This window comes from Lissotriton helveticus, chromosome 4_1 (genome assembly GCF_964261635.1).
Source record: "Lissotriton helveticus chromosome 4_1, aLisHel1.1, whole genome shotgun sequence".
Lineage (NCBI taxonomy): Eukaryota > Metazoa > Chordata > Amphibia > Caudata > Salamandridae > Lissotriton > Lissotriton helveticus.
The window spans coordinates 2,100,476,879-2,100,492,682 of NC_136063.1; positions in this window are offsets into that span (position 1 = coordinate 2,100,476,879).

The following is a 15,804-nucleotide window of genomic DNA, read 5'->3' on the forward strand; positions in this document are numbered from 1 at the left end:
GCACAGGTGGGAGCATATTTACAAGGAATGTGCTCCATGGGGAAAGGTCTTATAATGTAATATGGGAAAAATGACATCAGAGACAGTGAAATGCCTTATAGAGAAGCATACACCATTATGTCCTTGTCATAATTTTGCAAACCATTCCTTTTCCCCAAAAACGATTTTCAAATCATAATTTGAAAACACTGCACATGTGGAAATGACTTAAAATGTCCTTAATTCAAAATTTGCTATTCTTTATTTTGCGATTGCACTGAAGGATTTGCAAATTTTGCGATTCCTTAAATGCAATGTATCAAACAAAAAATATGTAAAAAATAACATTAAGGATTTGGAAACTACCACCAACTTCTAGTTTGTGGTAATTTCCGAATTCTTTTCAAAAAGCATTTTTTTCCAAAAAACAAAAGGTGCCATATGACGCCAATACATGTCCTTAGGGCATGTATGTGCGCCATATGCCCCCAAATTTCTTTTTCAGGGGTGCAGCAGGGTGTTCTTGAGATACCCCTGCACCCTTGAAAAAATTCCTAATTTGCGATGAGCTAATTGCTAATCGCAAATTGCACCTTCATTCCTATGAGCCTCCTAGCCCATGGAAATGAATGGGTAATTTGCAATTAGCAATTTGCTCATTGCAAATTAGGAATGGTAAAGAATTGCTATTTATTCCTTAAAATTCGCTATTTAGGAAATGCAAAATAGTTTGATGGTACATATGGTGGTTCATCTGTAACAAGATAAGAAGCTTAGGGATACATTTATGATGACTGGCGAAATAAAGTGGACATAACTTACTTCATTGGTAGGCCTTTACATGTATTATCTCCTCTGTATTCTTCATCAAGCGTAACTTTAATCTGCAATCCTGAGTAGGCCTCACCTTAAACAAACCTCTGGATAGGCCACACCTTATCGTCATCCTGGATTAATCATTTAAAATGCTAGGGACAGATTTATGATAGGTGTATGCCTCTTTTGCGCCACTGTGCGTCACTTTTATGATGCAGCAGCGGTGCAAAAGATTTGCTATGAGGCGACAAAATTACAAATTGATGCATTTAGGCAGATATGTCATGGTGTAAAAAAAACGTACCACATGAAACCGATGCAGCAGTGATGCAAAAGATGCACCATGTTGCAAGACAGGCCTCACTTGGGGCCATATGTATCAAGCTAATTAGCATTCGCAAAGATCAAAATTCTGCGAATTTCGGCCTTTGCGAATGCTAATTAGACAAATGGTATGTATCAAACAAGTTTGATGCAAAATAAGGAATAGCAAAATTTGCTATTCCTTATTTTGCGATTGCACTGAAGGATTTGCAAATTTTGCGATTACTTAAATGCAATGTATCAAACAAAAAATATGTAAAAAATGACATTAAGGATTTGGAAACTACCACCAACTTCTAGTTGGTGGTAATTTGTGAATTCTTTTCAAAATGCTTTTTTTCCAAAAAACAAAAGGTGCCATATGATGCCAATACATGCCCTTAGGGCATGTATGTGTGCCATATGCCCCCAAATTTCTTTTTCAGGGGTGCAGCAGGGTGTTCTTGAGACACCCCTGCACCCTTGGAAAAATTCCTAATTTGTGATGAGCTAATTGCTAATCGCAAATTAAACCTTCATTCCTATGAGCCTCCTAGCCCATGGAAATGAATGGGTAATTTGCAATTAGCAATTTGCTCATTGCAAATTAGGAATGGTAAAGAATTGCTATTTATTCCTTAAAATTCGCTATTTAGGAAATGTAAAATAGTTTGATGGTACATATGGCGGTTCATCTGTAACAAGATAAGAAGCTTAGGGATACATTTATGATGACTGGCGCAATAAAGTGGACATTACTTACTTCATTGGTAGGCCTTTACATGTATTATCTCCTCTGTATTCTTTATCAAGCGTAACTTTAATCTGCAATCGTGAGTAGGCCTCACCATAAACAAACCTCTGGATAGGCCACACCTTATCGTCATCCTGGATTAATCATTTAAAATGGTAGAGACAGATTTATGATAGGTGTATGTCTCTTTTGCGCCACTGTGCGTCACTTTTATGATGCAGTGGCAGTGCAAAAGATTTGCTATGAGGCGAGAAAATTACAAATTGATGCATTTAGGCAGATGTGTCATGTTGTAAAAAAAACGTGCCACATGAAACCGATGCAGCAGTGATGCAAAAGATGCACCATGTTGCAAGACAGGCCAACTTGGGGTCATATGTATCAAGCTAATTACCATTCGCAAAGATCAAAATTCTGCAAATTTCAGCCTTTGCGAATGCTAATTAGACAAATGGTATGTATCAAACAAGTTTGATGCAAAATAAGGAATAGCAAAATTTGCTATTCCTTATTTTGCGATTGCACTGAAGGATTTGCAAATTTTGCGATTCCTTAAATGCAATGTATCAAACTAAAAATATGTAAAAAATGACATTAAGGATTTGGAAACTACCACCAACTTCTAGTTGGTGGTAATTTGCGAATTCTTTTCAAAAAGCATTTTTTTTTAAAAACCAAAAGGTGCCATATGACGCCAATACATGCCCTTAGGGCATGTATGTGCGCCATATGCCCCCAAATTTCTTTTTCAGGGGTGCAGCAGGGTGTTCTTGAGACACCCCTGCACCCTTGGAAAAATTCCTAATTTGCGATGAGCTAATTGCTAATCGCAAATTGTACCTTCATTCCTATGAGCCTCCTAGCCCATGGAAATGAATGGGTAATTTGCAATTAGCAATTTGCTCATTGCAAATTAGGATTGGTAAAGAATTGCTATTTATTCCTTAAAATTCGCTATTTAGGAAATGCAAAATAGTTTGATGGTACATATGGCGGTTCATCTGTAACAAGATAAGAAGCTTAGGGATAGATTTATGATGACTGGCGCATCACCAGGGATGTGCCAGTCATCCTGCGCCGCTGTTCCGCCACCCATGGTGTGCTGCATTTACAATGCGGGGCATCATGGGGCAAAAATGCCACAGATGCGTGACGTATCTGTGCTGGAAAGGTAGTGATTGCTGGAGTTGTATCGCAAGTGCGATGCAGCTCAAGCAAGGCTCAGGGGTGCCCCATCTCCACAATGTTGCGTCAAGACCTATGCCTGCTTAAAGCAGGCGCAGGGTTTTGACGCAGCTTTCTCCTATCTGATTGTAAATACGGCACACCATGGGTGGCAGAGCAGCGGTGCACGTTAACTGGTGCATGCCTGGGGATGTGCCATTTAACATAAATCTGCCCCTTTACATTTAAGTATGTGCAGGGGACACAGAGTTGGTGAGGCTTATCCAAGGTTAAGAAGAGATGAGTCCTGTTCACTGAAAAATTAGACATAGGCTTCACCTGCTCAGCATCGCTGGACATGGCTAAATAATAGCTGCAAAATGTTACTCTGGTTAAACAATTTTACTATTATAATCTCTGAGATTTGTCTCTTACTCTGCAACATCTCATTGTTGTTATCTTTCTTTAAAGATAAAGACAACATCAACATGAGCGACAATCTGCAATCAGTTGATTTTGACCTCATCATTGAACTTGTAATTGAAACATCAGTGGATGTTGATCCCTTGGATGATTTAAATCCTGAGGATGAAGAAGAGCGTGATGAGGATGCAGATTTGTCCGAATTATATGACATAGGGTGGGAAGCTGACCTGCTTGAGCCTATGGAACTATAAACATTTATTTTTAAAATTTATAATAAATAAAAAGTAAAAGTGTAAACCGTTTAATTTAAAAATAAAGACACCTTCAAAAACAGGTTATGTGTAGTGTCTTCAATAAAATATTAAAATATGCTCATAAAATTAGATCAGATTCACATATAAAATAGCACAGGTAACATGAATATAAATTCCATTTCTTTTCTGCTATTTCTGTATTGTAAATTTGCCAAGGACTAAAAAATCTTCTATTTAAAATGTCAAGTAGTGTGTTAAGTTTTTGATCACTGTTATTGATTTACTGTTTGGTAATAGTGGTTAATAACATTTTTTAATATATTTTACCACAGATTCAACTGCAGATCATTTCAACATTTCACCATGCCAACGAAAGAAAGAGAGAGAAAGGCTGCAAAACGTCAAAGACAGCAGGTGAATCAAAAGAAGCAGCAGTCCTCTAACAAAAAGATTTGTCAAGTCACGAAGAAAGCACCGGGTAAGAGTACAAAAACATTCATAAGAAATATGTGTAGTAAAAAAAATATTACTACAGAAAATGTTTCAGTCCATAAAAAGAGAAGCAATTCAAATGGAAAGGAAAGGCCAATCAAAAATGTTACTGCTAGAGCAAGAGATAACTCTGTGCATGATAGTAGAAGGAAACAACAGTTTAGGGACATTCGTAAACGAATGTTCCGCAACAGGATAATTGGCAATTTGTTAAAAAATATTAAGAAAGGTCAACAGAAAGTGGTTTTTTATAAGAGAAAAAAAAAGTTGAGAAAGTTATTGATCAGGCATTTGAAATTAAACGTAAGTTATTTATTTTGATAATCAATAGAATTAGGAAGCTAAACAAGGCAATTTATGATTTCAAAAGAAATAGTAGATGGAAGAGAATAGTTAATCGTAGTAATTTTTGTGAAGTTTTTTCTGGAGAATGGATTCATAGTTCAAGCTGTGAGGCATTTTTTAATGAGGAGAGTTATTTCCAGGATAATGATTTGGTGCATGCAGTTGACACCAGTGGTCGTGCTTATGAAGTGAAAGATGGTTGTCCAGTTCAAAAAGAAAAACTTGTGACAACAGAGGCAGAAGAGGTGTTAGGTAATGAGGTTTTAGGAAGACGTGCTAAGGGTCCTGTGTACACCTGGAAGTGTAGTAGTATTTGTAGTGTGCGACAGGATTCCATCAATTTGCTTTGTGATTTTGTACGGTCATTTAATAAGAAAAGTTTGAAGCAGAAAATAAGGTTGTTGCAAGAATTAGATCCTTGCAGAGTGAGAGAAGTGACAGGTTTGCATGGTCATTCACTGGCTTGTCTTTCCAGGAGAGTATGCCAGAGTGTTTTTCATAATTTCAGGATGCTAGCAGTGCATCATAATAAAGTGAGGAAATTAGTTAGAATGTTGTATTATGCTAAGAGTCCAGCAATTATGCTTAAACAATTATGCGCTGCTCTTTTGCATGGTTCTGAAATAGATGTGAAGAATATATGTGAAGAAATTGAGTTTTGTTACTTTGGAAGTAAAGAGGAGAATGTTGAAATTGACCAAGAAGAAGCGGGTAATGTGGAAGATAGTGTACAGGTTTCCAGTACAGATAATTTCCAGAGGGAAATTGTCACATTTCAGGTCAAATCAAGTGAGAGGCCAAATTTCACTTGTGTGTGTTGTCGACGCACTTATTATAAGAATCAGACTAAGTTAGTGGATTTATATGCAAAAAGTGAAAGGGAAAATAATAGTGAATGGAAGGATTTTGCAACATACTTGATGGTAGAAAATTGTTTTGATTTGGGATTGGATCAACGTGTGTGTACTTATTGTTGTTGCAAATTAAATCAAAACCAGATGCCTGCTAGAGCAGTTCATAATAATCTGGAATTGGTTGAGATTCCTTCTGAATTGAAGGATTTAAATACTTATGAATCTATTTTGATTCAAAGTATCCATCCCTTTCAGGCTATTGTAAGAATGGAGCCAAAGACAGGGAAATTGCCTCCATCAGATTTACAGAGAGGATTAAAGGGAAGAGTTGTTTATTTGCCTCTAGATTTGAAGAAAAACATTAACACAATTGGAGTAGAAAAAGTGGAAGAGGAACCTCTGGTTATCTTAGTTAATGGGGTTCCGACAAAGAATAAGAAAATATGGCAAGATTTAGTAGATGTTAGGAAAGTTAAAAAGGCAACATTGTATTTGAAAAAAAATAATAAATACTATAAGAATGTATATGTTGCAGAAGAGGAAGTAAGTGAGGAAGAGGATAGCGATTTGTGTGCTGGTCAAATTGAGAAAGTAGAACCCTCTACTAGTGAAGAAATATATGAACATTATAGTGTTCATCCTTTGCATTCCAAGGAAGTCATGGGGAATGCTATTGAGTTGTTTCAAATGAAACAAGCCAAAGGGAGTCCCATTAGTGTTTGGGAGGAAAGTTTGGAAGCTCGGTGTTTCCCACAGCTTTTTCCAACAGGTCAGGAAGGAAGATATGATGAGCGACCTCATCACATTCCTGCTTCTGAATACCGGACTTTGCGATTGTATGCAGGAGATGCTAGGTTTCGATAATGCATTCCTTATTTGTTTCATCTCCTGTTTGAAAGCGATCTGTCTGGACTGTCATATGCAGTGAACCACATCTTGAAAAGTGGTATACACATGCAAAACATCTCGGCAAGTGACTTTATGGATAAAGTCAATGTCCAAGACAGTATTTTCGATTCTCACCTGATTAATCTCATGGCGTGTCAGCGTGGTACTAATGAGTACTGGTACCGTCGTCATGGTGATTTAAAATGTATGCTGAGGAACTTAGGTACTCCCACATGGTTCCTCACTCTGAGCTGTGCCGAGTATGGCTGGGAAGACTTACTTGAATTTCTACGAGAGGCAAATGCTAACGTAGATAACATCGAATTCAAGACACCCGGAGAACTGTGCTCTTTGGATCCTGTCAATGTATGTAGGTACTTCAATCATAAATTTGAAGCTATGATGTCTTTCATCATGAATAAGAAGAATCCACCTCTTGGAGAGGTGTTGGATTTCTTCTGGAGAAAGGAGTACCAAGCAAGAGGTGCTCCTCATATACATATGTTGCTGTGGATCAAGGATGCACCTAAATTTGGAACGGATCCAGAAGACTCAGTGATGAGTTTCATCCAACAGTATTCTACGTGTGCTGTTCCAAACGCAAAGGAGAAGAAAAGCCTAAGAGAAAAAGTTCAGCGTTTCCAAAGCCATCGATGTGGAAAGTACTGCCGTCGTAAATTCCGAAACAAGGACAAGTTCTACACCAAATGTCGTTTCGGCTTTCCACGACCGGTGATTTCTAAAGGAAGAGTAAACAGTTTGATGTCTTCGCTGCAACATAATGTCATGAAGAAATCACCTAAAAACACATACAATTTGAAGAGGAACGAAGAGTCCAAGTACATCAACGACTACAACCCGGTGATTTTGTCCATGTGGAATGCTAACATGGATATACAGTTTGTGGCTGATAACTGTATGGCTGTGGCTCGGTATGTGACGTCTTACATCACCAAAAAAGAGAAGACAGAATTGAAGGATATGTGGGAGGACATTTCCCATGAAAAGAGCCTCAGCAAGAAGTTGTACAGTTTCAGTCTGAAGATGTTGTCGCATCGAGAAATTGGAGCTTACGAATGCTCTGACCGGTTGTCTTCAGCAAGTCTCTATGCCAAGTCCAGGAGTATCGTTTGGGCGAGTCTTGGTCTTGCTGCAACGCGTAATCGAGTTCTGAAACCTGTGCGGGAAATTGAGTATTTGGCGGAAAAGGAGCCAAACAGTACCGACATTTTGAAGACCAACATGTTGGATACATATTATCCAAATAGAAGCAGTCACCTCGACAATGTTTGTCTGTATGAGGTTCTTCAAAATTACATATTCAAGAGGAACATCAAAGAAGATACTGAGAAAGGAGTGTATGCTGTAATAGGAAGTGAGGGATGTCTGGTCAAGCAAAGAAAATGCCACTTGGTAAACCATCGAAAATTGAGTGGCGAATCTCCTGAAAAAAAGGAGTTTTTCTATTTAGCACTTTTGCAACTTTTCAAGCCTTGGCGTGCAGAAGAGGAACTGCTTGGAGATTTCCTCTGTTACGAAGACTCTTTCAATGCCGCCAAGGAGACCATAGAATGTCCTGCTTTTCCCAAATATGTAGAAATGTTGAATGCGGAAATTGAGCAGGAAGCAACGATTGCAGCCGAGATTGCCAGAGACAGTTCTCAGGACAGTCAGAGTTCTGCTTCATTGAGTCAGGATCCACTAGGAGGACCTGTTATCGAAAATGAAGCTGCCACTGCCATGAATGAAGTGGAAAGAGCCATGGCACATGCTCAGGAGGATGCGGTTAACTTAGAAGAGTTGGAAAGACAACTCAACGTTGAGCAGAGGAAAATATATGACGAAGTTACCATGCAAATTGATCATGGATTAAGTCATGACAAGAAAGAGTGCTCATGTACGTCGTTGAAGCCTGTCCGACTGTACGTGAGTGGAGAAGCGGGAACTGGAAAAAGTTTCCTCATTAAAGCAATTTCATGCTATTTGCAGGAAAGGACAGAGTCATCGCTGTCTTGTGTTGTCACCGCTCCAACTGGACTGGCAGCACATAACATTAAAGGGATTACTTTACATCGTTTACTGATGCTGCCAGTGGAGCATGACAACAAATTACAATATCACAAGCTATCTGGAGATGCTTGTTTTGAAGTTTCAAGAATCTTGAGGAAAATGAAACTTCTTATCATTGACGAAGTAAGCATGGTTTCCAATGTCATGCTTGCCTTTGTGCATTTGAGAATGCAAGAAGTTCTCAAAACAGAGTATGATGTGTTATTTGGTGGCAAACACATCATTGTTTTCGGAGATCTTTTGCAGCTGACACCAGTGAAAGGGCAACCTGTGTTCAAAATGCTCACGCATGAAGATACCAGGAAGTGCCTAGGCAGCATTGGCAACGTCAATATATGGTTAAACTTCAATTATGCTGAACTGCATGAAAATATGCGTCAGGCGAAGGATGAAGTTTACAAGACTATTCTACAAGATGTTAGAATTGGAAAAGTGACCGAGCATGGGAAAGAAGCTTTACATGCACGATTACTGTCAAATTTATATCCAGAACAAGATGTTGTGCCTGAGAATATTTTTCAGAAAATTACTGATAAGAAATCTGGAATATGTTTGATGCCAACTCTTGCAGAATGTGCCAAATTCAACAACAAAATGTTGCATTTAGAAAAGCAAGAGATTGTGAAACTGGAAGCTATTGACAGAGTAGAGCATATGGGATCAACAATTATTTTGTCTGAGAATCTGAAAACAAAATTGGATTCATTAGAGAAGAGTATATCTAAAACTGCAGGTTTTGAAAAGACTCTGAATGTGTGCTTGAACTGCCGTATAATTTTAAGAAGGAATTTACATGTTGAAAGAGGTCTGGTAAATGGATCAATGGGTAATGTTGTTGATTTTGTAAAATACAGAAATAGAGATGGAATTGAATTTTTAAAAATGTAATTTGATGGCATTGAGGAAGTACAGCTAATTGGTCGTTGCTCTGCTAGATTTTTGCTTGTAAAAGACTTATATGTTCGCCGTAAGCAGTTTCCTGTTTGCTTGGCATATGCGGTGACAATCCATAAATCGCAAGGTTTAAGTGTAGACTGTGCATTGGTGAATATTGGCAGTTCTGTGTTCAAGGAGGGTATGGCATATGTGGCATTGTCACGAGTTAGAACTTTATCGGGATTGTACTTGATTGAGTGTGATGTCACAAACATTTGTGCGGATCTAGATTGTGTTAAGGAATACAATAGGTTAAGAAGAGAGTATGCGCCACATTTGCCTCAGTATCCTTTGTTTGAGAAACGTGTGGTAGGCCGGAAACGAAGAAATGTGACCAATACTGGGGAGGTTGTAGCAAAAAGACGAAAAGTCGATGAACCTAAAATTACAAGCAGAAACAAAAAGGATTCTGTTGAAGATGTTGTTGGTTTTCAATTTGAAAACAGTTCTGGTGTCAACTGCTATGCTAATGCAGTGGTTAATGTTTTGTTTTCTCTAGAAAATGTAAAAGAAGAGATTGTGGTCAATTCTGATCAAAGATTTTGCAGTTTGTTAAATTCTGTGTTAGAGAAATGTAGCACTGATAGAACAAACATAGAAAGTGTGTCTGAAATTCGAAATCTGTTAGACAGATGTTCAGGCCAAACACAATTCTCTCAAAATATTCAGCAAGATTGTCAGGAGTTTTTAATGTATATGCTTGATGTATTGCATGCTGAAGGTGTAGATGTAGATCAGCTGTTTGGGCTTTCTTATCAATGGCAGCATGACTGCGAGAACTGTATGGTATCAAGTACTACTAGTGTAGACTCAGAAAGATTTATATATTTAACTTTGCCAGACAGTAAATCAGTCTCCTTTAATAAGCTAGTAAAAGCAGCTGATCACAACATGGAGTGTAGCCAATGTAAATCTGAAATGATGTCCACATTATTTATACGAACATATGGCCAGTATGTCATTTTAATGTTCCAACGATGTAGGCCTGATGGAACAAAATTGACAACTTTAATTAAAAATTTTGTAGCTTCACAGTTGTCAATATCAGGAAGGACTTTTGTAACTGCAGCAATTATATATCATGACGGCCCTTCAATAACATCAGGACATTACACAGCTTATTTAAAGTCTAGAAATGGCTGGTCATTCTGCAACGATTCTGTTTTAATTTTTAAAAAAAAATTGCCGTATGACCTTAAAAACTCTTACCTGGTGTTTTTAAAACCAAAATTTTAGGGAAATAATCTCGGGATGTGCTCTGTGGAATTTCAAGAAGTTCTAATGGCTCCTACACAATTTGGCCTTGAGGATAAGTGTAGTTCAGAGACATAACTTCTAACCATAAGACTGGACGTCATGGAGAAATAAGTGCACTTTGAATGAGTTCAGAAAAACTATTTCTTTTTATAAGCTAATTGAAGCAGCCAATCAAAACATAGAGTAGAGGGAATGTAAGTCTGCAATGCTGTCTACTGTTTTACATTGCTTTGTGATTGAAAGTGATGTAGAGAATTAAATAATTGTAGTAGTCATAGAGTTAGTGTAAGTCTGCTTCATAGTAAGCAGTATCAGTGTCATAGGAAATGTAGAACATGACTGAGCAAGAAGGGGAAGATATTACTATTCCTGGATTGTGAAAATGATCTTCAACATTTTAATTCTGAAAGTTGCAGAAATGCCAAATGACGGGATTGGCTTACAAGAAATCCAAGAGTTATAAATGGCTCTGACAAGATTTGGCCTTGTGGAAACTTGTGGTAGAGAGCAAGAAGTCATTTATTGCATGTAACATGTTTTTAAAAACGATGGAGATTTTCTTTCAGAAAGTGACGGGCTGAAAGTAATAACAGCACAACAGAGTGTAAGCTGTTCATAGGACATCCTTTGACGTCATGGAAAGTAAGTTAACTTTAAGGAGTTCTGAATTCTGATTTGTTATGTTGTATGGGTTTTTTAAACACAATCATTTTGATTGTGTTTTTTTTTCCCCGCTGTTATATGATGAATACCTTCAAGTCACTGTTTTTAGTGAATTTTTATACATTCTGAGAACAGCAAAAATAAACCATTTAACATGTATAATTAATTCTGTACTGTTTGCATTTATGATGTATATGTAGAACTGTGTAGGAGGCATGGAGAAGGTGAGGCTTCTGTAAGTGTCAAAGTTGTTGCATGCAGTGCTGCGCTTCTGCGTATTCTTTCATATGCTAGACTACATCTGCACAATGAGATATCTAAGCAAAGGAAACACAAGTGATGTGATTGTGAAATGAGCAAAATAAATTGCACGTATTTCATTTACATCACCTGTGTTTCCTATCATTACGAATCACATTGTGCAGATCAAGTTTAGGTCTGTCGAGGGAAACATAGGAGGTTTGGACTTTGTTCAAGAGTGCAGTGGACATGACTCACTTCATTGGTAGACCTTCACATATATTATGTCCTCTATTCTCTTCAACAACTCGAAATTTCATCTGCAACCCTGAGTAGGCCTCACCTCAAACAAACCTCTGGATAGGAGACATCTTATTGGCATCCTGAAGCAATTATTTAAAATGTTAGTGTCTTGCGACACTTTTCTGAGACAACAGCAATGCAAAAGATGCACCATGTTTTAAGATAGGCCTCACTTCATCTGCATCAAGATACTGTTAGTTTAAAATGTATATCTTTAGGACTGTGTAGGGGGCCTGGAGAAGCAGAAGCTTCTGTAAGTGTCAAAGTTGTTGAAAAACTGTTTGTCCTTCAATCTTTTCCCTTGTCTTTTGTAATTTTTAAATACATGTTTTAATATTTTTCAAATGTTTGTTCTCTCTTTCACAGATTGAAAGTATAAAAACAAAAAAGTGAGTAATTTAACGACAATTATAAGGTAAATGTTTTGTACTCTTTTCGTTACATTTCTATCACATTCACCTACTATTAGTTCCACAGCTTCATTTCTTTAACCCTCAGTTTCCTGCCTTTGCTACTTCCCTCATTCTTTTCTCTATTACCTACTTACTCAACTCCTTCCACTCTTTTTGTCAGTCCCTCTCTTCTCATAGTTCCTCACTCTTGTTCACTCACTCCGTCTCTATTACTCTTAGTGTCTTTGACTGATCACTGTATCACTATTTGTTCATAATGCTTTCTCTGTGTAGTTGAAGCACACTAAGGGGCATATTATGAACACAGCCAATAAAATTATTGCTCTTTTTATTGGCAGAAAACTGGTGCAAAAGTGGTTTTAGCGGCAGTTTTCTGCCGCAAAAGCAGCTTTAGCGACACATTTCTGCCAATAAAAGCTGCAAAACTTTTATTGCCTATGTTGATGATATGGCTCTATGTTACTTACATTTCTTTGCTGTTTCAAGTAATCTTTTTCTGTTATTTTTTGTTTTCTGTTTTCTATTTTTTCTCTCTGTTATTCCTCATGTTTTAATCTTATTTTGAACATTCACTCACATTCTCCAAGAAACTCTTCTTTGTTAATGTTATACTCTCTTTTTTTTTCTTTCACTTCGTTATCTATTTTGTTTTTCACAATTATACCCTCTTCCGTCTTTTCTTCGGTAAATAGATCTATTAAACAGTATCTCTTCTTTACTCCCTATAGCTGTCTTTCTTTTAACATCACTCTCTGTTTACTTTCCTTATACTTACTCTTTTTTTTTTTTTTGGGTTAGCTCCCGGTCCGCGTACCGGGAAGCTAACCGGGAAGCGAACCAAAAGAAATAGAGCTTGCCAGAGTGCTAAACATTCTAGCAATTTTTTTTGAAAGGGAAGGTAGTTCTGAAAAGAACTTTTTTTTAAATATTTTTGTTGTTTTATATTTTTTTTGGTTTTTTTGGGGGGGGGAAACAACAAAAAACAGGCATTGAAAAGGGCTCAACAGGAGCAAAAAAAAAATTACTGGGGGCGGTTAGGGCAATTATGATGTTCATAAGCCAGGTTGATAGCATTTATGCTCATATTGCCACATGCTAACAACGCACGACAGTGCATACAAGTGTGTATCATGTGGCCAAAATTTTCTTGTATGTTTGGCACAGTTTCCCGTGCCTCTGCTGGTGTCAATGAAATTGATATTCTTGATCTGGCCACAGGAGTTGATCTTGGATTTTCCTGCAAATCCCGTATTTCCGCCCGGCTATAATTGAGTGGATGCTTCCTGGTCATGTGCCTGTGCATAGTATGGTTCCCATAACTATATTTCTTATCCGTCCCTCTGGATAATTGTTCTTTGCAGATGAGGCAGGTGACATACCTCGCATTCACATTTTTTTGGCCAGGAGGGATCGAATAAAACTGCCAGATGAAACTGGCTTTCTTATGGGAAACCCGGGGCACCTCTTCTAAGAACTGTGGTTCTTCTCCCTCCTCTTCCTCCATTTCTTCCTCTTCCTCCTCAGTGTTGGTCATGACCTGGGGAGGTGGTCCTCTCTTCCCATGAGGAGGTGGAGGTGGTGGTGGTGGTGCACCAGCTGAAGCAACTACTGAAGCCATTTCTGATATAGTAATAAAGGTCTTCCTCTCACAATGATGAAAGTCAGAGTGAGGAAAGAAGGAGGGGTTTTCATCATTTGGGAAAAACAATACTTCTCAACCAATGAAAAGTGTTATTTTTAGGTCACCTGACCTAGCCTTACATGATTATGAAACCAAAAGTGAAATGAACCAATGAAAAGTGTTATTAACAAGTCACATGACCTGTTATGCTTACGTTACGCGCTCCGGTCCGCGCCCCGGATAGCTTCCGGGTCGCTGCGCTTCGCGCCTCGGTCCGCGCCCCGGGGCACTTCCGGGTGCGCTAACGCGGTACGTCACAAGACGCATTACGCGGCAACGCGATACGTCGCGCTTTCGCGACGCGCCGCGGATCGCTTTCGGGGAGCTGCGTTTCGCGCCTCGGTCCGCGCCCCGGGGCACTTTCGGGTGCGCTAACGCAGTACGTCATAAGACGCATTACGCGGCAACGCGATACCGTCACTATGTTGATTTCTTACCAGTTCGCGGACCGGGTCGCGGCATCAATTTGAGCTAACGGAAAGCTTTCCGGTTCGCGGACCGGGAGCGAAACAAAAAAAATATTTAAAAAAAATTATTAATAAACATATAAAATATATTTTTGGATTTAAAGAAGAATACATTTTACAGCTATAGATATTAGCTTTTAAAAAACCAATGAAATTCACTGAAAAAACCATAGGTTATAGACCATATATAGTTAGGAATTAGCATTTACAAAACCTTGAAAATTCACTGAAAAAAACCATAGGTTATACACCATATATAGTTAGGAATTAGCATTTAAAAAACCTTATTTTACTCACACAAAACCAATGAAATTCCATATATAGTTAGTTGTACTAACTATATATCGCGCACCCGCAATCCACTGCTGATCATGTCACATATTACATCATTCATGACATGGTCAGTGACATCACTGATGAAATCACTGATGACATCTCAAATGACATCACTGATGACATCACTGATGACATCTCAAATTAGATCACTGATGACATCACTGATGACAACATCCAGTGACTGTATTTTTCTGTAAAGTTAAAATATGTCTTACATATTTAAGAATGAGTAGATGTATAAGTGTCTGGATGAAGGATTTAGTAGGTGCATGACTGACTGTATGAGTGAGTGGTTAAATGTGTCTCACTGAGTGCATGGTTTAGTGACTAAACTGTCTTAATTTGTGCATCATTATGTCTGTTGTTCTGTAAACTGCTGCATGTGTTGATCAGTAGCTATATGAGTAACTATATGGGTTATTGATTGGTTGCCCAAGCATTTGTATGGGAGACTGAGTGTGTGTGTGGGTGGCTGGGAGGTGTATGACTCTGTGCATAGATGTATGGGTTCAAAAGTGCATGTGGAAACAGCTGTATGGGCGGTTGACTGTGTGCATGACTGTATTGGTGAGTGAATAGATATCTCAGTGCTACATGTCAAAGTAAGTACATATGTAAAATACAGTACATGTGAGAGTTGACATATATAAATAACTGTGCATAAGAGCCAGTGAATGTGTGAGTGGCTGTATGGATCATTGTGCACTTGTATCCAGGATTGTATAAGTGAGTAAATATGTTTTAGTATATGTTTGAATAAGTAAGGTGTGTATAACTGTATAGTTGTGAAAATGGAGGTGTGATTGATTCTTTGCATGACTGACTAGGTGTGTAAGTAACTCCATGGATGAGTGACAGTCTGTGAGTGTCTGTTTACACTGAGTGTATCTAAGGTTATATTAGAGTCTGAAGAGGTTCATCGTATTATCACATGAATGATGTCATCAGTGATGTGATCAGTAATGTCAAATGAGATGTCATCAGTGATGTCATCAGTGATGTCATTTGAGATGTCATCAGTGATGTCATCAGTGATGTCATTTGAGATGTCATCAGTGATGTCATCAGTGATGTCACTGACCATGTCATGAATGATGTAATATGTGACATGATCAGCAGTGGATTGCGGGTGCGCGATATATAGTTAGTACAACTAACTATAT